At 42.7% G+C, this 22335-nt stretch overlaps 1 protein-coding gene across 8 annotated transcripts in view; it reads left to right on the top strand.

Annotated features, from left to right (window-relative positions):
- Positions 1–205: 205 nt before the first annotated feature.
- BAZ2B (bromodomain adjacent to zinc finger domain 2B) overlaps positions 206–22335 on the top strand; it is a 113605-nt gene continuing 91475 nt past the window's right edge. For 7 of the 8 annotated variants that reach the window (XM_065637352.1, XM_065637357.1, XM_065637353.1 and 4 more), the window contains exon 1: positions 206–303. The gene's annotated coding sequence lies outside the window, so the exon portion shown is untranslated. The remainder of the gene's footprint in view (positions 304–22335) is intronic. The other variant, XM_065637350.1, reaches the window with a different exon arrangement.

Here is a 22335-nt window from a genome sequence, read left to right as displayed (position 1 = left end):
GGGGCGGGGCGGAGCGGGGCGGAACGGAGCGGGGCGGAACGGAGCGGGGCGGAGCGGGGCGGAGCGGGGCGGAACGGGGCGGAGCGGGGCGGAACGGAGCGGGGCGGGGCGGAGCGGAGCGGGGCGGAACGGGGCGGAACGGAACGGAGCGGGGCGGAGCGCAGCGCCCGCCGCGCGCACACGCACCCGCGCGCACTCGCCCCCCCCCCGGCTGCGTTGGGCGCTGGAGAGCGCCGGGCAGGGCCGCCCCGCACCCGCGGCCTTGCAGCCCCGCAGACCCTGCGGCCCCGGCCCCGCTGCGAGGTGAGTGCCGCTGCCGCTCCACGGGGGGCGGGCGGAATCGTTCCTCGGGGCGGGCTGCCGGAGCGTTGCCGCGGCTGCCGCGCTGGTTCCCGGGAGCCGGGCTGCCCGCTCGGCCGCCGCTGCGCGCCGCCTTTGTTGTCCAGGGCCGGCCGCGGCCCCGGGCGCCACTGCGGGTCCCGCCAGGGCCCCGCCGGGCACGGCTGCGGCCGCGGGGCGGCGAGTCCCGGGCGGCCGGGCCGGGTGTCTCCAGGCGGGATGGCGGGGTCCCGATCGGTTTTAAACTTCACTCGTGGCAGCGAGCCCGTCCGGGGGCCGGGCGGCGCCGGCCCGTGGCTGCCGGCGGTGGCCCGCAGGCTCCGCGGCGGCTCTTTTGTGTGCAGGGGCCCCCCCGGCCGGCCCTCCGCCCCTCGCCCGCGCCCCGCTCGGCGCTGCGGAGCCGCCCCGCTCTCCCGGCCGGCGCTGCCCGCCGGCTGAAGCCGTCAGGCCGGGCCGGGGCGCGGAGCGGCGGGGGCCGCTCGGCGGGGCCGCGCGGAGCGGCCGCTGGGCAGGGCCGCGGGCAGCGGGCGGGAGCGCGGCCCCCCCGCCGGGCGGCCCGGCCCGCGCGCTCCTGCGCGCTGTGTGCGCGGGCGCGCAGGGGCCGCTCGCTGCGCGGGGCGCGCAGGCGGTGCGGGCCGGCAGCACCTGGGTCCTCCGGGCCCCTCGCCTTTATCTTTTGTGCGTGTCGCTTCCTTGTGCCGAGGAACAGCCAGCTGCAGCCCGTGGCCGAGTTGTTGAAATTTATCCCTTTGTGTATATTACAATATCCTCCATTTTTCTGCCCTCTAAACAACGAGCCTTTCGCCATCTTGGGCAAATTTTTATTCCCAAGTCTGTCCGTGCCTTTTAGGAGGGAGTGAGTGGAAATCCTGAAAGTCCTCTTGGATGAGACTCAAAGTTTAGGAAATGTTACAGGGACAGATGGTGACGTCATGTAAAGTTTAAGGGGAATTTTCCCAGAGTGTGCTTTCCCCGGAATTCCTCATCGAACTGTCGCAAACCCTGAAGAGGAGGGTTCCTGCTTGGGACTACAGGGGATGTGTAGAATATGCTGCTTTATCTGGTGTCTGGTTTTGTAACAGGGAGAGAAATAACTCTGCTTCGGAGTTACTCTCCACTCTCCCCTGGCTTTTTTTTTTTTTTTTTTTTTTTTGTCCTGTCCGTTTAATAACTAATGCGCACTTAAAAAAAAAATCAAACATTCTGAAGTTCTTATGTTAAATAACAAATCCTCTGGAGATTTGCATTATTTTTGCTTACAGAAGGTAGCAATCTGTTGTGAAGCTTACATGAAACACTTAATGCACAATCTTCCCTGAGGAATAAACAGTTTCTACTTGGGATGAGGAACATGTTAAAAGGTTCCACTTGGAAAGTATCTGTATAAATATTGCATGTAGTTTGGGTTGTGTTCCAGATACTGTATTATACGGGTGACAAAACACAGTTACTATGCTAAACTCATTAAAAACAACCAACCAACCAACCAACAAAAATCCCCCACCCAAAACATCCCCCAAAACCCAAACCCCTGTACCTGTGGCTATGAGCTTCATGTCAGCTTTTGTGAAAAGGGAACCAATAAAAGACACTGTTCTGTTAATTTACTTCTCAATTGCACTAATATTTTTCTTTTGAAATCTCATAAAAGTTTTTCTGGTCATGTGATATGACTTGGTGACACATGGGGTACTGGATAAGGAATAATTAGTGTAAGTGAAGTTCTGGTTTTCCATTATTTTTCCTGTACTTGTCTTACTTGCATATTTACAGACACATGAACGTGAAACTGCCTGTATTTAATTTGCATTTTCTCTGTCTTCAGGGTTGGGAAAAACATTGACAGCATTTAATGTAGAAAGTAATAGGAATAGCTGTTAGTACATCAAGACTTTTTTTTTCAATATTGAATGATGTACCCAAAGTGTCCTTAAGGTAACATTGGAACAAATGTCAGATACCTCGAGGACTATGTGTGTGTTGTGTGGTGGTTGTTGTTTTGTTGTTGTTTTTTTTTTTAATACATCATAAAGAGTAGTTGAATTGAGTATTTGCCGGCTATGTGAATATTTGGTAGATGAAAATGTTTAAGTAGCTAAAACTATGTACAACAGATGGTTCTGAACTATACGTGCAACAAAGGTCTAGAAGATTTGACAGAGTATAAATGGTGAACAACACAGGATAAGTAGTTTCAGAAAATGATAGTGTACTTGACATCTCATACCTGTGATAAACTGCGTACGCGTGTTTGTCACAATGCTGCAAAATCAATAAACTATGTAATATAAAGAAAACAATAGCCATGGTAATTTTTGTAGTGTGTATAGAGGAAGCATGAGGAGTTTTTAAGGGATTTATTTGAAATTTTCTGCTAATTTCGTGCAGAGGACATTCGTTTAATCATAGATGGTACCAATTCTTTGTATGCAATGGAGTATTAGTATCAGGTTGTAATGAAGTTCTTAACAAATGGAAGTATCTGGAGAGTAAAAAATATTTCTTCCGAAGATCAGGAAATGTTCCCTTTTCATTATTGACCCAAAGTCTGTTCCGAATGGCACAAAATAATGTTTTTTGACTAATGTATATTGACAATTTTGGTACTGGTATTTCTCATCCTATTTTTTTTTAACTAAATACCACTATGTTAAGTTCCTTACAAGTCAGTGTTCCAACAGAAAGTCATTGTTTTTAAGATCTGTTCTTGTCGATTATTGTAGGTTGTCAATAACATTGTAAAATTATTTGAATAGTGTTAGGGGAAAGATAACTAAATGCGTGCTTTATACCTTTTGATGGGAAATAGTTCATTTTTTTGAACACGTAGTAAGATGCTTTGTACTTTCAACAGATAAATTAACAATGTTTTTATATTATGGAGAGAATAAGCACTGGTTGAGCATTGCAGTATGTTTGTTTAGTCTTTATACTGACCTTACAATAAGGAGTGCTTGGAGACTGAATTGTTCGTCTTTTTTGGGAGACACTGAAAATGCAAATAAGAAAGTAATGGAAGTCTTTCTGTTTAGGTGCTGTTGCTTTTTCTCATTTTCTTTGTTTGCATGTTTATTGTAGAACTGCAGCGTGAAGGCGCAGATGTTTTGCAAACCATCCCGATGTGTTGCAGTTGCTGGTGGGAGTGCAGACCCGCTCCTGCGAGCAGGGCTGGCAGCTGCTGGTTCCCGGAGCTGCTGAGGAGTTAGTGCTGTCATTGAATTGGAGCAGAACAGGCGCTCCCAGCTTGAACTGCAGTTGTTCAGGGCTTTGTTGCTACTTTTCTGTGTGCACAAGATGTGGAACATCACAGTTGCAAAGAAAGGGAAGTTTGCGCTCTCTGGCTCATCTCCTAAATCAGGGAAGGTGGGCATTAGTGCCTGGCTGCTTTTAGTTTTATGATGTTCTTCTAATGGCAGCTGTGGGATGAGGAGATTTTAGCTGTTCGAAGGCAGATTTAACACTACCAAAAATACAATTTGCTGACCTCCTGCCCCCCAGTAAGGGCATTGACACTGCAAATTGCTTCACTGGGATTTCCACCCCCCAGTCCCTACTACAGGTGTCTTTAAATAAAACCAAATAGCAGTTGGTTGGTCGGTTTGTTTAAACAGATGACTTTATAACTTTATTCTAATAGAAGATTGCAGAAGAGTGGTACTCTTAGAGTGTTTTCGTCGCTTAGCTAATATGGCCCAACAAAGATTTGCAAAGTCTTCCAATTTTCTTCCAAGTGTGCTTCAGCTTTTGAGTTAATTTTGTTTCACTACAGTACATTCAGTAAATTATGTCGTACCACATTATTAACTAGTTTGGTGTGGTAAATTGGCGTCAGAAGAAACACTGACACAGGTGTCAAGGACAGCAATGGTTTTTGTGATTGTTTGCTAGTTCACAACATCCTGAACATGTAGTGACTATGTGTCAGTCAACAGAAAGAAAGAAATTGGCAGTTTGTGGTGAGCATAACACTATGCAGAATTTAAACTTTAGGTACAGATGATCTTCCCCACTGCATCAAAGGAGGAGATGAGATGTCTTCTTTGTGACTGATGTTTATGCTTTTTAAAAAATTTTGGTTATGCTGCTACATTTTAACTTTAAAACTAGTTTTATTGTATTCTTTCTGTGTAATGGTAGAATGAAAGTGTATCTTTGTTTTAAGCGAGCGGCAGAGGCTTGTAGTTCTTCCCTGCTTGCTCGTTACTGATGAGGAACAGAAACAAGGAGGCTGCATTAGTGAGAATAGAGAAAATAGATCTTCCCCCACCCCACTCCCCAATTTCTGCCTACTTATTAAAAAAAAAAAAAAAAGGAGCAAGAAAAAAGCAACAAACAAATCAACAAGGAGTCACCAGAAGATTTGGATAAGGAAAATATGTTCACATTGTTTTTATTTCTGTTTCGTAGCGTTTTTTTTTTTTAAGAAGGTGAGACTGTATTAGTTTCACTGTTACACAGATGAGGACACTGCACAGAAGGATTTAGTCTTACCAACATCACCAAAAACTGGTGGATGAGGCGGGAGGAAGAGGCGCCTGCCCTGCCCTGAGTCCGCAGGGCCCCGTGGATGTGGTTGTTACTGTGCAGCGATGCCACCCGAGTGGGTGAGTTGAGGGCACAGAGTCCTTAGGAGAAATTTGGACCATGTTTTCATCCAGTGTCTGCAGAAGGGCCAAGCAAGATGCAGTATTTTTCTGTAACTTTGTTTCCTAATAATGAAATTTTAAGTTTAAAAAAATGTGGAACATTTAATCCAATTAGCACAGTTTCACATACCAGCTGTGTTAAGTTCTTGCTTATTCTTTTATCTCTTTATTGCCCTTAAATTTACAGTTACATGCTGCCATGGTGCTGCGCCAGTCCTTAAAAAGAAAAAAGATCAATGGACTTTTGAAAGTTTTATCCAGAAGTTCCTTTGAGATTTAAATGGAAATAAACAAAAAACCTCAGTAATTTTACAGTGTCATTTCAATTTTTTTTCTTTTTTTGGGGGAAGGAAGAGAAATGGTGTTTTATTTTATTGCAGTGTTAGCATCGAATGAGGCCACCGGGTGAAAGGCACCCTGAGAGTGAGGGTCTGTGCGTTTCATTTCTGTAGTGTAGCAACAAGGAAAGGAGGATACAGTGGTTTCTCTGTTTAGTTTAACAGAATTAATTTAAACATTTGACAACATTCTCTTTTTATGTGAATGTTTTTCAGATCGATGGGGAAAATATGAAAGGAAGTATATGTTTTTAAACCTTACCTAGCGACAGACTGATCTCTCAGACATGGTCTCTGAAAGCTGGGTCTTACACCAAAAGCTGTGCCGGGCTGGTCGGGGTCCCTGTCCGTCTCTGGGAAGGGCGATGCCTATTGCCATTGCCTCCCTGCTCACACCCACCAGGGCCCCTGAGTGTCTTGTTCTCTGTGTGCAAAGGACATCAGACTCTTTTCATGTGATGTGGGTCAGGCATTGTAAAGAGCTGAATGGGTTAAGCCTTGGTAGTTTGCAAAAAGAGATTGCAGAGATTTTTCTAGTCCCTGAGGGAGGAATCACACAAAACCTGAAAATTCAAACTACTAGAAGTGTAAAGGCACCATCTGAAAAATTGGTCCACCTCCTGGACTGTTTATGTTAGTAATGGTCCCATTGAATCAGTGGGGCTGCTGCGTACACAGACTTCATCTCAGGTAATGTTTGCAGTATAAAACCTTGGAAAAGATGGTAGGTTTAGAAATAATGCAGTGACTGTCAGATAATGTATACTTTTTGGAGCCTCACACAAAACTGCTCTGGAATTGTTGAGAGGGATAATGAAGAATTGTAATTTTTGAATAATGGAGAACCCTACTAGTGTTTTCTTGCAGATTGCAGGAAGTATATGCTAGATTTTCTTTAGGATATTTATTAAATATGGTGATATAAAGGCAGCCCAGCTGTCCTTGAGCTTGAATCTCAGTCATGAGACTGTGAGATGACAAGCAAAAACTTTGAAATCTTCTAGGGAGTATTTTTCCTTCACTTTGAATACATAGCTAAGGTTTTTGGATTGTGACCATATTTATTAATTGATTTGTATTAATGAATTCATATTTTTTAATGCCGAAAGATTCTTTAATAAACAATGCATTGCATTTTGTCAGATACTTTCTTTAGAACAGCGGTGTGCGGTATCCAAATATAATCAACAAAATAACCCCACAACCTTCTTCTCAGCCCTCAGTCTTTTCTTGTACAAAAGAAAACCAGTTTGACAAACATATTGCAGCGGTCTATCAGATGCGCAGGGACATAATTGTGTGGATTTTGTCCCATTTTCTGTTGTTACACTTTTCCACAAGCGTGCCCTCATTAATCAAAGACACTGTACTCCTGCTGAGGGTAGAAAGGTTCATCACGTTGGCAGCCAGTGTGGTGTAAAGAACAGTGTACTGAAGCTCTTAATGTACTAGGACATAAATAAATCTAAGGTCTTTGTATGCAAACCCTGGAGGTTAATACTGTATAATTCAATGTCCTGTCTTTGATTTTGATGGATGTTTTTAAGTGTTTGAAGCTTGATGCAAGCTCTCCAGCAGATCAGGGCTGACCGCCTGATTGGCTGAAGCCAAAAAGGGCTTTCCTGTGTGCTGGGGAGATTTTCTTTTTAAATTCTATTTTTATTTTTATTTTGTGGCTGGCAGGTCATTATTGTATTACCTGAGTTGTTGCAGGAAGGATCTGGAGATTGACAACCCCTGCTGCGATAATGGACTTAGTGCATGAAATGCTGATAGTTTGGTCCTATTTGTTCTGAAGCTTACTGCTATTTGTATCCTTAACAGAACTAACATGTAGAACAAGCAAAAACTACTGGGATTTCCCTGTAGAAATAGTGCTGGGATTTGGCTTTAACATGAATTGGTTGCATATTCATAATTTAAGAACAGCTGGGTACAGGGAGCACATAGTCGTTTGCAAGCGATTACAAACCATTCTGCTCACACATGGAGGCTGCGCTTGAGCTTTTCTTTATTGATCTACCTGCATTTGAAATCTGGTCAGTGCAGCCACACAGGCCTTTCATTTTAGCTGTGCTTGCATCATAGAACAGCCTCAGTATTAAATATTTATTTTTAACTAAATGCTGAATAAAATCATAAACTGTGAGCTTTGAAGAAACAAAGTGGAAGGGTGGGCAGTGGCACAGATCTTAAATACAAGATTTTGTTATGTAAAGCAGCCTGAGAAAGTAACATCAGCCAACCTTTGTAGTCCTTTGGTAGCTTTTGTTATTTTGAATAAGAAATCTGTTTTAGATTCTACGATTCTATGATTTACCCAAGGTTACCTTGCTAAAACTTTAGCTGCTGAGATTTGTGGTATTCATGCATTGTATGCCCAGTATTTTTGAAGGAAAACCCAGAAGTATAAAATGTGATTATGTTACACAAAATGATGGTGTAGTAAAATAGTAGTAAGCAGAGTCTTGCTCAGTATCACATGGAAAAAATGATGGAGGTATTAGAAATGACTCTACTCCTACATGGGTAAGCTTATCTGTCATTATAATGAGAAAAAAACAGACATATGTATTACTAAGCATTATTTCTAAGCTGTGTTAGTAAAGTTGATTCCCCTTCTCCCCCTCTCTTTTTCAGTTTTGCTTTTCCAGCTTAGATGTAAAGCAAAGCATTTCCACTAGTTTATACACTTAGTTTGACAACTTTTCAATATCTTTGCTTCCTCTAGTGACTGGAGCTTCTAAAAGGAGAACGATACCAAAATTCCCAGTCTTACACATCTTTTGAGCCAGTATAAGTTATTACTTCATAATCTGGCACGTAAATAGAAAGTATTGCGAAGGAAAGGTGTCAAATAAATTTTTACTCCGTATGAATGGATCCAGGAAGATGGAGCTGTTAAGGAAGGTTCCTTACTGTGTTAGTGAGTTAAGAATATCAGGCATACATGCCTGAGTGAGGGTCGAGTTTTTCAAGCTGTATCAGTTGATTTACTAAAATATTATCACTCCCTACAGCTGTGGTCTTTTCTAAGTAGTCACAGCAATTTAAAAGAGGCTGAACAGCAAGAAATGCAAACCAGTGTTTTTTCCATTGCAGCTCTGATCATTTTTTATCCTTGTAGTTCCCCACAAGCACCTCACTGCTGCCTTTGCCTGTCGATGGGCGTGCTGGATGCAGAGAGAAGAGCTGGGGCTGCGGCTGTGAGAGGCAGAGCAGCTCTGGTCGCACCAGCCTGCACGCGCCCGTCCCGCAGCAGCCGCTGCGCTGGCGCTTGGTGCTTTGCCTCCCAAGTCTGATAGTAGAAACAGTCCAGAGTCCCGTTTTGGCTCTTTCAGAGAGGTTACCTTAAGTGGGACTCCAAAGAAGTAAATGGATGTTTTTCCCGCCCCCACCCCGTCTTCCCTCCCCTTGAGACACTGAATGGGAATAGTCGGAGAACAGCAGTGGTGTCCAATGGACCATGTGCAAAAGCTGTTGTCCCAAACAAAGTCTGAGATCCAAAGTCTTGATAAAAGACAACAAAAGGGTGTAGATTATTGGAAAAAACCCCCACAGTAATACATTTCTCTCTTTCTTTTCCTGGCAATTTTGTAGAGAAAGCCCTTGGATTTAGTTATACCTTGAGTATATTGGGGAAAGGCTTGGAGGGTAGAGCTTAAGCAGAGTGGGTGGATGTTTGGACACAAGGCAGGGCTGTCCCTGATGGGAGTCTTTGGATGGCGTGCTAGAGGGCTTCCACTGGGCAAGTGTGGGTGGTTGTTGGTTTTTTTGTTTGTGGGGGTTTTTTGTGTTTGTTTTTTTTTTTTTTAAAACTTGCCAGGAGTTACCAAATAAAAATAATATTAGAGAGTTTGTGTAGTTTACTTGCTGCTTATTTCATGTAAGAGCATTTGGAGAAGCAAATTAGCAAATTTTAGAAAAGGAAAAAAGGCTTAAGGAAAGAGTAAATTCCTAAAATGACGACAAGCTGTTACTGAAAGTCCGTCATGTTTAGGCATTTAACGATGATATTAGCACTATTTTTCTGCAGTTGTCATATTTTTTTCTTTTCTAGAAGTGTTTTTCAAACCCTGTTTTCTCCCGCTAAGGCTTAAATGTATAGCAAATGGTCTTCACTGAACCAAACACATTTTTGAATGGAGTGGGAAGTATCGATTCGGTAGCTGAGCCTTGTCCAGAGGGTCGGTTGTGAAGCAGCTTCTGTATGACTGCAGGAGGGTGTTCATCGTGCAAAGGAACAGGGAAAGGGCACGCGGGGAGGGAAGGGAGGAGCTCGCTCTTGCTTGTTTGAGGGTAAAAGTAATGTTAAGTGCACTCGTGAGTGCAAACAGTTATAAAATGCCCTTTTTTCTCCCGATGTTAGGAACTAGAAGGAACAGATTATGCAGATAATTTCGCTTTTATTTGTATGTGATAAAGATACAGAGCAGCTTGGAATACTCTCCTGTTCTTTGAGATACGTTTTTTTGTATGTCAAGCTGGTTTTGATTATCACTGAGGTAAATTTATGATCTTTCCACTCTTGCAGATACCAGTAAATTTTCAGTGTTAACAATCACGTTATGGATATACAGCATATTGCAAAGTTTATTGTATTGATAGAAGTGGTTTATACAGAGTGTCCTTTAAATGTAGCCTGCAGTCTTTTTGCCGTCATGGAAATTAATTATGTATTTTGAGAGATCTGTTCATAGTGCAAAGGCCTTATAGTAAACCAGGGGTATAGGGAGGACAATCACTTTTTAAATTTCTTTGCCTCTAAATGCTTAAATTATACAATTGTAGTTTTGGTATCTTGTGAAGTGCTTAAAATAAATACATGAGCAATCATCTTATGGAATGATCTGTGTTATGTGTTGTAGGAGACATTTGAAATGCAGGTAAGTGGGATCTCTAACACGCTTGGTAAAGCTGAGTTACTCTTTTTGCCTCATATATTGACCTCAACAGAACTGGCCTGCATTCTGTTAATTTTATGAAACCTGGACTGAGGGAAGGGTTCATTCTTCGCAGTTTGTTGTCCCTGTTGCTTCCAGCAGCACAGGCAATAATAGAGATAATTTGAGTGCTAGGATGGTTAGGTGATGTGTACGGATCTTTGTGTTGATTTTGTTATGTTCTGTTTATACGCAGAATCTTAATCTTTAGTTCAGCAGCCCCTTACAAGTGTCCGTTTCCATGTTTAATTTTAGTGGTTCATGCATCAATAAATCATTTGCAGTTTTCAGCAAAAGTTTGTTTAAAATTTAAAGAGCTGTTTGAGTGCCAAATTTCAAATCTGTTTCTTTATAATAGTCACTTCAAATTTTTTAGAAAAAAGTCATATGCTCACTTCTGGTGGAGACCCATGACAGAGAATGTGATCCAGAAGTAGTAAACCTGTATTCTTGGCCAAAAAGATCGCTGCAAGTTGTAACACGTAGTTTAGCGAGAACTGCTGATTGTGGAAAGCAGCGGCAAACACTCGAACACGCAGGTTTTTCAGGGTTGCTTCAGAAGAATGTTTGCCTGTCTCACTAGCTGTTGTGGTCTGACATTCACAGAATCAGTTAATGCCCACTTTTCATGTCAAAACTGTTCAAACCTAAACTGTTTCCCTGAAAAAAGGGCATAATGGGCCTTCAGTTTCTCAAAAGGACAGTTATTTCTTTCGCAGTCAATGGTGGTTTGGTCTGTAGCCCTGAGCTCATTGGCTGTAACCTGTCCCATGGCAGTATCATAATAAAAATTAAGATATTACTTGTTTATTGAACGTTAGGATTAGTGTTTATGGACAGGAAAATGCAAAACTGACTCTAAAATGTTGCATGAAGTAGGCAAAGGGGCATCAGATTTCTTCATGTATATACCCAATTTTGTAAGACAATTTCACTTTCAGAATGAATTCACTAAATGCTTTGTATATTTTGGTTTACTGAAATTCTAACTTATTAAATTTTCTCAAAAAGCAGTAGGGACATGCAGATTAAAAGTTAAGACATCACACTGGTTAAGACCTTTTTACCATGAATGATGTCAGATTTTTGATGGGTCATTTGCAAGGCAAGATATTTTTCTTATTAGGATGTGATTTGAAAGGACCTTATAGGGTACAGGCTGAGTTTATGTGTTAACAAAAAAAAGTTTAACCATGGTGGAAAAACCACTGTGTTTATGAAAAGATCAAACCGAACTGGAGGCGTCTCAGGAAACTGAAGTGGCTGCATGAAATTAATCTGATGAATTTGAAGAAACGCACATGGAGAAGAGGGGAGCAGGGAGAAGAACATGAGTAAACACGCAGTGATGGGTTCTAAATTAATTACCTGCCATTAGATGGAAATGCTGGAGTCACAGCAGCAGCAGTCACAGTGCAAGGTTGACACATTACTGGCAGAGGAAAAGAAAAGGACAAAACAGAAAACATATAGGATACTATGTTATTAATTCAGGTCACCACTGTCAAGTGGAATAAAAAGCAAATAAAGAATCGTCAGTTTTGGAACACTTTCCATATGAGATGAAAGTATATTGAAATCTTCAGCTTAGACTATGACCAAGTGCTACAAAGTCACGCTTGGAATAGTAAAGTAAAGAGAAAACAATTTTTTTGGCATTTCAGATATGACTGAAATGTAATATTGGAACTAAAATAACCCAGTAGTTTGTTAACATAAAACAGTAAGTAGTGCTTTTCACTTGGTGCTGAGTTAAATTGTGGATGCTCTGGAGAGGAAAATTACAACACACTTAGAATGATGAGATGTATTAATGGAAGATGGGTTTATTATGGCTGCTGAACATGGTGATTGAAATGCAGTGCTAGGTTTGTTACATCTTCATACTTCTGATTGCTGAGAGAAAGGTATGTACCTTTATTCTTTCTCAAAATGTTCATTGCTTGTGTAGATGGACCTTTATTCTGAATTAGTTCATTTTGGTTTTGTTAATTTTGATGTTTTGTGTCTTTGATAATTTGTATAGATGGAATAATAAAGATGCAAAAAATACAAAATTTCTTCTAATATTTACATGAATATAGAGGTTTTGTCATGTTTTTATGTGAGGGATTGAAAGGTAATCATCTTTAGGTTGTGATTGTTCACCACAGTTTTTGCAGTCGTCACTGATTATCCTACTCTTCATTCTTGGTTCCATACTGTGCTCTTTTTGCACAGTTTGTTAATGTGCGTTCTTCCATTAACGTAGTGTAATAGAGAATAATTTTATGTACTGTAACTTCAACCTTACAGATTTTTCCCATATCCTTTCCTTCTCTGTCCCCGTGTGTATATTTCGTCTTCAGGTATATCACCTGTGATAACTGTAAACTCAGTCGTTATTCCACCCCTGCTGTTTAAGTTTCTTTACCTGCTCTCCAGCTCTAGAAAATTAGTTTTGGGAAAAGGATATTTTCATTCTGCTTCTTGAATAAATTCTCCTGACACCATAGCTGATAAGATGAGGCTCATACATTTCTAAAATAGTCTGGATCTCAAATATTGTCAAAATTGGAAGGGGAGGGTTGAAGGTAGTCCCTTCCGTACCTAGCCCTTAGTCCTGTTGTGGATGTTTTCCCTATTTAAGAAACAGTCTTGAACTAACTGCTGTAGCGTTGCTTATGTTAAATATATATTGGTTTATGTCATCCTAGCTCAAGTCAGCTGGAAAAATGGGGGCAAAAATAATATCCTCATAGGTTGTAGGCTGTAACTGATTGTCAAGTTTCAGCAGAGTGAAAAACAGACTAGAAGTTCCAGGATCAAAAGAGGAAAGCGTTCAGAAGGAACAACTGCCCAGGGAACGGCAGAGTTAAAGACCAGTGCGTAAACCAAGGGAATCCCTTCTATTTTGCCATATTTTACTTCAGAGACGTGATTAAAGTTTTGTCCCATCAGCAGCCTCATTCTGTTTCCTCTGGAGACAGTGACCAAGTATAACTATGACTGGGTGGGACTTGCTGAGAGTGCTTGGGATTTAATCTGCTGCTTCTGGCAATGCAGCTGAGCCGCTCAGGGAGAGAAATAAATAAAAGGAGAGTGAAACCAGAAGCCGTTTCTCTTCTAAAATAAGCCTGGGACAAGCTCATTTATTTTGGTGCCAGATATGCATGAGCAAATAAATGACAACTACGTGTATGGCAGTATATGTGTGTGTTCTTACATAGGCCATTTTGCTGGATGATGAAGAGTTCTTTGTTGTGCAGATTCTTTTATAAATGCAGAGTTGGATGCTTCGGATCATACTGCTGTGGTTATTTTTGCAGACTGCTTTTTGGCTTCTAGCACAGGGCCTCTAATGTTGTCATTTATGTTTAGTAGCATTTTGGAGTACAGAGGTCACTTTTTTGTGTGTGTGAAACAGCACTTCCACCCCCAGCTGTTGTTTATCCTGTTTATTGGATTTGTTTTTCCTGATGCCACATCAGTTGCTAAGGGAACGGAAGCAGAACCCAAGAACCAGCAGCCAGTGACTGAACTGTCTGGCTTAGTTTCTCCTTGTCTTTCCATGGGAACAGATGTTTTAGAGGGGATAATAAAGCAAATACTTCGATTACTGTGGCACGTTTTGCTTCACCTTTTTGTGACTTGGGAAAAAAGCACATGAGAACAGGATTTTTTTTCTATGGATTTGAGAAGCAAGCCATGAGTAGTCAGATTAATGTGTCAGTAGAAGACAGAGTTGAAGAGCTGTGTCATTTTTGGATTTGACAAATGATTTTGGGATTTGATACGTAAGTATGTGCTGTCTTAATTTGTGTATGTTTCCATTAAATCCTGAAAACGAACAATTTGGACTATAGTGCATGTGCCCATAAATGCCTTTCGGTCACTGATTTCGTAAAAGTTTGGTAGATGCAAGTAAATTTCATTCAGACCAAACTGCACAGGTGTCTGACAAGCAAAATAACACACATTTTAGCCAAATAAAGCATTCTAAAAACCACGGACATGCCATTAAAACAGTTCCTTTGGTTTTGAAAGTTTGGGCCATGAACAAACCCTTACAGGCCTCAACTGTTAATCCTGTACTCGTTTTACTAATTCCTAGAGCACTGACTACATAGTTATATTGTAATTTTTTTCTTGGTTTAAGAGAACTCTTGAAACTATAAACTGATGCATTTGAGTAGTTGGATTTCTATGTGATGTTTCTCTTTGACTGGACCTGATCCTTTGTTAGTTTTAGAAAATTTAAGCAAGCTTTGGGTGGTGTGTAGGTGTTCGTATATTAGCATATACAAACATTTTAATAGTTGGATGACAGAATTGCAAAATACAACAGTTTTAGTGTGCATGATGCATATTATAGCTAAGATGTAGCATTTTGCATATCAGAGATACAAACTAAAGCACATACGAGGAAAAAAACCAAGAAAATCCAGTTATTTTCTAAGTTTGAAATTTTGAGTCTGCCTTACGAGTGTTAAAGTCCCAAGCCATCTGAAACAATAGCAGAGGTGCTGGCTTGACATTTCTACAAGGAAGGGGATTTGGGGCAAGTCTTTGCAACATGATGTTAGAACGTTCTTAAAAAATTGAGGTTTTATTTTTTATGTACAAGAAAGTTTTTTATATAAAACTTTGTGTTGGGTCTATCTTAAATATGTTTTTAAGAACTTTCTGAAAAGGTGTTCAACATTGAACGGAATTTTTAGTAATGGAAATAGTGTGAAACTACTAAACTAGAAACTTATAAAGTGCATAAATAGATTAGTTACTTGGTCAATGCAAGTTCTTTTCATTGAGGAAAAAAATGTGATAGCAATGTAGTAAGCAACAAAACTGTTACATGAAAAGTACCAATTTCTTGTGAATTAACATCTAAATAAACCCAAAAGAGAAACCACGGCAGGTGTTAACTCAAAGTATATTGTTGGCATTAATTTAAATGGAAATGAAAAATGTCCAATCCTAAAGACTTCACACAACATTGCAAGTAAGCTGTGGTTAAATTTGAGCTAATGTGTTTGGTGGAGTAATAAATAAGGTGTCGGAAGTGCTGGTGCCGTGTGGCGCTCACAGCAGCTGAGGCAGAGCTGGGTTCTGGTTCGGGGGCCTGTTGTGACTTGTGTGGAAGAAAAGGCCGAAAGAGGCCACCTGCGACAGGCAGTTCTCAGCCTGTTCTCCTCGGGATCACCTGTGAAAGGGGAAACTTGAAACACACCAGAAACTAGTGGAAACATGTCAGTCTGTTTGTTTGTTTGTGTGCAGCAGGTAACTTGTGAGTGCTGTCAATGTGAAAGACATAGTAACAGCGCATTTTTGGTGGAAATTGCTGAAATGCAGCTTTTAAAATAACAATATCTCAGAGTTATACTTGCTATGACATTGCTCCTAATAGCAAACAACATTTTTTCTTAAACACAGAAGCCTGAGTGTATTAGTTGTCATAAACAGGCTTAACTGTTAGGTTGGCTGTTCTGTATGTGGATATACTGCGTTTAACTTTCATTCAAGAAATAGAGAAATAGCATTGCCAGGAATTTGAAAGATTGTACGTGATAGACGGGTAGTTAGTTCTAAAGAGCTGGAATACATTAAGCTCTACTGCACCGAAGGTTTTAGGAGATGGTGGAGGCGCAGGAGCAGCCTGGCCCTGGCTGCTCGAAGACGAGCGGGTGGGGAAAGCAGGCCGGCCTGGCTGAACAGAGCTCCAGCGCCTTCCAGTCACTTCCCAGCAGTCCTGGCTACCCGGGGGTGTCCCAGCTGACTGGAGGTTGGCAAATGTGACGCCCATGTACAAGAAGGGCCAGAAGGAGGAATTACAGGCCTGTTGGTCTGAGCTCGGTGCCGGGGCAGCTCATGGAGCAGGTCATCCCGACTGCCCTCACGTGGCGCCTGCAGGACAACCAGGCGATCAGGCCCAGTCGTCATGGGTTAGTAAAAGGCAGGCCCTGCCTGACCAACCTGATCTCCTATGACAAGGCGACCTGTTTAGTGGATGAGGGAAAGGCTGTGGATGTTGTGTACCTGGACTTCAGTAAGCCCTTTGACACCGTAGCCCACAGCATCTCCTGGAGGAGCTGCAGCCCGTGGCCTGGACGGTGTATCTGCGATGGGTAAAGAACTGGCTGGAGGGACAGGCCCAAAGAGCTGTGGTGAACCGAGCCAAGTCCAGTTGGGGGCCCGTCATGAGTGGTGTCCCCAGGGCTCAATACTGGGGCCAGTTCTGTTTAATCTCTATCAATGATCTGGATGAGGGGATCGAGTGCACCCTCAGTGAGTTTGCAGATGACACCAAGCTGGGTGGGAGTGTTGACCTGCTGGAGGGTGGGAAGGCCATACAGAGGGGTCTGCACCGTCTGGGTTGTTGGGCTGAGGCCAGTTGTATGAGGTTCAGCAAGGCCGAGTGCCGGGTCCTGCACTTGGGTCACAACAACCCCATGAACGCTGCAGGCTGGGGAAGAGCGGCTGGAAAAGGCCCTGGGGGTGTTGGTGACAGCGGCTGAACACGAGCCAGCGTGTGCCCAGGTGGCCAAGAGGCCACAGGATCCTGGCTGGGACCAGCCCTGGTGTGGCCAGCAGGCCCAGGGCCGTGACCGGCCTGTGCTGGGCACCGGGGAGGCCAAATCCTGGGGGCAGTTCTGGGCCCCTCACACCAGGAAAGGCCTTGAGGTGCTGGAGCGAGTTGAGAGAAGGGAACGGAGCTGGTGAGGGGCTGGAGCACAAGTGTGATGGGAGCGGCTGAGGGAGCTGGGGGTTCAGCTGGAGAACAGGAGCTGAGGGGAGACCTTCTGATCTCTGACCTGCCTGAAAGGAGCTTGGAGCCAGGGGGGTCGGGCTCTGCTCCCCAGGAACAAGCGCCAGGACCAGAGGAAACGGCCTCAAGTTGCGCCAGGGGAGGTTGAGGTTGGATCTGGGGAACAATTTCTTCCCCAAAGGGCTGTGGGGCATTGGAACAGGCTGCCCAGGGCAGTGCTGGAGTCGCCATCCCTGGAGGGGCTGGACAGACGGACATGAGGTTCCTGGGATGTGGTGTAGTGGTGGCCTTGGCAGTGTTAGGTTAGTGGTTGAACTCTGTCATTTTATGGGACTTTTCCAACTAAATCATTCTATGGAGATGCTTGTTTAGTTGTCATTTGTATTCCTTGAGTTGGGGCCTGCACCTGCTAGAAGAAAACTAGAGCAGCATATAAATCTCAGGTGACACCACTACATGAGTTTACCATCATATGTAGGGCAGATATCGTAATTCAGATTCAGTTAGATTTAAGTCAATATATCTTAATTCTGAATAGATTTAAGTGTGTGCCTGTGTTCATAAACGGACGTTGATGTACTGACACTTAAAGGAGCTAAGCGTGTAAAATTGTTTTGCAGAATCTTTGCCTGAAATTAGTTGGTGACTGGGCTCTTTTCATGACCTCAGTAGCAACATTAATCCTATTTTTAATACCATTAGTATTTTTTTTGTCTTCAAAACGCAATCATGTACACTTTTTCTCATAAAAAATTATTTACCATATTTCAACAGTCTTCCTGTTTCATTAACTAATACTTTATTTACTATGAAAAATGTTTAACTCCACTTACCCTGAATCCCAGTAGTCAGAAGAATGTAGGCTGTAAAAAAAATTCAGGCTGTTTTTTTCTGGGCAGGTTCCAAGTCTGAGCAGTTTTGGTTTTGTTTTATACATAACTACCTTTTCTAGACACAGTTGTCAGAGAAAGAAGGGAAGTATTATATGCGGCTGCTGATCCAGTGAATATGATACTGTTTTGGATATGGTAGTGTTTTGTACTTAAAAGTTTGGCTTTGGTGCACATGCACTATTCACATTGTGATTCTTTATGATGTGAGGTACCATCCCAATTAAAAAGCTGTGTGTTACACATCGGAAGGCATTAGTTAAAAAATGAAACATGCTTTTGAATACTGGTTCTACAAAATATAGGTTTTTGAGAATCCTAAAATAGTTATTGTCATGGATCTAGAGCCTTGTTAGCCTTGGACCTGCAGATTAACTTGTGTTTACACTCCGTTTAGAAACGGAGATGGAACTCGAATGCTGTTTATGAAATGGAACGGGGAATTTCCGATAAAGCTGATCTGCTTCTATAATGCTTCTGGTTACTCCTAATTACACAGGAGGTTCCTTTGTGGCTCTTTCCCTTTTAGGTACTTGTCAACACACGTAAAATTCCATGACCACGCTGTGTCTTTTCACCTGTTTGTCCGTGTGCTTGTCCGTTCCATGCAGTAACTTTTGTTGGCCATTCGTTTTCAGCCATACCTGAGAGTGGGCCAGACCTGCAGAGACAAAGTTCTCCAGTTCTGTGGCAGTCGGTGACTGTTGGAGCAGCAGCGCGGGCTGGAGCTGCCGCGGGGCGGTGGTGGCCGGCCGGGGCGGTGGTGGCTGGCCGGCGCTGTCGTCCCTGCCCAGCAGCTCTGCAGCTCGTCTGTCCGGCCGGTGCATCTGCGCTGCCACCGCTGGCCCTGCCCCGTGGCTTTGTATTTCCTGGGCAGGATCTGGTTTATGATGGCTGGAAAATGTAAAAACCATCATAGGAGCACTGCTCACAGGAGATTTTTTTTTTTTTTCTGCCACCTCAAAGGTAGCATGCATGTAAAGAAACCTGGAGTAAAAAGCCTTTGCATCCTACCTTCTTACATGTGTTCTGTGCTTAATAGAATATGGATATGGGATAATAAATTTTACTTTTTTGGATGAAAATTATGTGTTCAGAATGAATTTGGTATGATTTCAATTAGAAAATGTTGCTCACTTTTAAGTAACATGAATAGAATGATGTTTACATATGCAGCTACAAGCAGTAAGCAATCCAATTATTTATGTTGGTGGAAATACCTCAGAATCATTCCCATGTGCACACGTATTTCTTACTTAGGGCACAAATATGCTAACACAAGTCATGCTAATTTGCTTTTATCTTTTCATTGTGGTGTTATATGAGAGAACAAACATTTGCATTGATGTGTGAAACAAAATCTTGCCTTTATGAAACTCATGCACGTAATACACAATTTTCCAGAGTTTTCATTTTAGTTGGGGATCTTTCAGAACCAAAGTCTGTGTCCTTAACAGTGTCCTGTGAAAATGGATTGTATGCATGATTCACTTACAGACAGCTGATTGCCATTTCTTCAATAAAAGCAGGACTTGCCATTTTATTTGGTCAAATGTAAATGAAGACTGTAGGGTTTAAAAAAGTATAGTCATAGCTATTATTTAATGCAAGTGGAGGGATTATTTTATTTTTATTTTACTTATTTTTTTCTTTTTTTAATATTGTGGGCTAGATTCCAGTGGTGCAGTAGATCGATCATACCCGATTCACTCCCATACTTTAAAGCAAACTAGCAAGAGTCAGACCTGTTTGTCAGATTTTAAAAAGCCTGCCCAAATGGCTGCTTTATTGTAGTATAAATCACACCGGTTCACGCATGTGGCAATAATTAACTTCTGTTGATGTTAGAAAAGAAATCATCTTACCATTGCTGAAAAACAGGTTTCAGTGAGTTTTGACTCAGCTAACAGAAATTGGGTGCCATTAAACCAGTATAAATAGAACTAATTTTGAACAGCAGTAATGTAAGACTACATTTTTACAGGACTCGAAGAGAAGCTTTGGTTTTTAAACAAGACTTTAAGTTCCCACTTCTTTAATGGAATATTTTGCATATAGCAACCAATGAAATAATCAGAAATGCTGTCTTTTCAAGGGCGTGGTCTCAGAATGCCTTATTTAAAGTTGCCCATTGCTTGCTCTCCTGGTTATTTTTTTATAGGGCATCAAGAAGCCGTCAGGGCTCAGGTTACCAGAGCTCTGTAGATCACAAACCGAAAGCAAGTGTGTTAAGTTCTAGACCAAATTTGTACCTTGACCATCTTTCCTTCTAAATAAAAAATAATTTGTTAATAAAGCTGCACCAAAATGGATTATTACTAAATTGCTTTAATGATTTTTGTCCAAGATATTCTGATATTGATTGATACTCAGGACAATATTTAAAATTTGCTTAGCATTTCTATTGATACTCTTGTTCAAAGTGCTTTGGACTCCATTAGTAGTGGAGTTAAATTAGTGCTAAGCCGTGGTGGAAGTTCCGTTCTTTATCTCAAGCTCCAGCCTCTAAGAAATGAAAAGACAAGGATATTCTAACAAGAAACACTTGATATCTTCAGACCTGAGCAAGCTGGTGGCCTCTTGCCCTGTGTGCCCTGCAGTGGTCCCTTCCACTCAGGTCTGAGTGCTTGTCCTTTACAGCGGTTTCTGTTTCAGTCACTGGGCACACAGCTTTGTTCTACGGGTTCGTAAGTTATCTGTCAGCATTTGTCTTAGCAGAAACCTGAGTCAAAACTGTGTTCTTAACCTGAACCTGAAAACTCGGAGGCCAGAAGAAAGTATTCACAAGCTGATTTTTGTCCACGAGGAGTAGGGAAGCAGGAGGAGAATCATCTGAAACACAGAGCTAGAGTTGCTTTCAATAGGTAGCCTTTAATAAGGTCTTCAGCTGTGCTGGAATCTGTGCTGCTGTTTGCTTACCGTCGTCATCAGGCCAGGCCATTGCTGCTGTATTAGAATGATGCTAGGATAACAAATTTAATGTATATGAACGGTTTGAAGTAAAACAATTTATGGCTACCGCTAGTTCCTTATTTTCGGACTCTATTTTCGTGTGTATATAATTCACTTTTTTTTTCTTCTTCATATGTGGCCAAGATTTACGTCATCACTTCAGCGAGACTTGGCTCATAGGAAAGGAGAAGGAGGAGCGAACACAGAACACTGGCGCTCATGGCAGCAGAGACTGACACTCATATCTGATTCTCAATTTTCTGTTAGCTAGTAAGAATTAAATTGCCGGCTTGCTTTACACTTCCAACATGCAGCAGTCTTGTAGTCTGTTTTGGTGCTGCAATACTGTCGGTGGGTTTTGTTCATTAATATGGAACTATGTTTTGCAGTAGTATGGAGCAACATCTGCATGCAGTTTCTGTTTCTTTGAACTATTTATCAGAATCCTTTATGCCATAAGAATGATCATGATTCATAAGTTGTTACCAAAATTCTTTATGCCATTTCACTGTTTGAGATACAGTTCTCTACATGCTGAAGGACAGAGGGAAATTTGTCACAAGTGCAGAGTTGTGTGTCTGGTTCTGAGATCCTTAATGTGAGAGAGAGACGGAGCTACTGAAGAGGGTCCAGTCACTGGCCATTAAGATGTTGAAGGGCCTGGAGCGTCTCTCCTGTGGGACAGGCTGAGAGCTGGGCCGGTCAGGCTGGAGGGCTCGGGCTCTGGTCGAGAGCTGGGCCCGTCAGGCTGGAGGCCTCGGGCTCTGGTCGAGAGCTGGGCCGGTCAGGCTGGAGGCCTCGGGCTCTGGTCGAGAGCTGGGCCCGTCAGGCTGGAGGCCTCGGGCTCTGGTCGAGAGCTGGGCCCGTCAGGCTGGAGGCCTCGGGCTCTGGTCAATGAGATGAACGCCTGGAGGGAGCTGCCCAGAGCACGGGGCCGGCTCTGGTCAGAGGGGACAGGGACGGGACAAGGGCAGCGGCACAGACTCAGACACCCGAGGTTCGCCCTGAACATCAGGAGACACGTTTTCACCGTGAGGGTGACTGGGCACGGAGACAGGCTGCCCAGAGAGGCTGTGACATCTTCACCCCTGGAGATACTCCGGAGTCATCTGGGGACAGTCCTGGGCAACTGGCTCTGGATGACTCTGCTTGAGCAAGGGAATTCGATGAGGTGACCTCCTGTTCAATCTCGACCACTCTGTGATCCCGTATGTCTTTTGTTCTGTATTTTAGGATGTTTTGGTGAATTGTTTAAACTAATTTTGTGTCAGAGTGATGCTAGGAGCACATGCAGAGTCATAAGTTCTGACCAGAAGGGTAGAATATTGCTATGGTCTCAAAGTAATATATTCTAAAATTCTGAGGTCTTTAAGTTTCTTTGGAATAAGAAGCACGAGGATTAAAATACAGTCTATCCAATGTGAGCTTTAAAAAGTTAACTTTTTGTTGTTTCTTAGTTTGTACTGTTTTGACAGTCAATGC

This window comes from Caloenas nicobarica, chromosome 6 (assembly GCF_036013445.1).
Source record: "Caloenas nicobarica isolate bCalNic1 chromosome 6, bCalNic1.hap1, whole genome shotgun sequence".
Lineage (NCBI taxonomy): Eukaryota > Metazoa > Chordata > Aves > Columbiformes > Columbidae > Caloenas > Caloenas nicobarica.
Note: the sequence above shows the minus strand (reverse complement) of the source record. Positions and strands in the feature narration are given on the sequence as shown.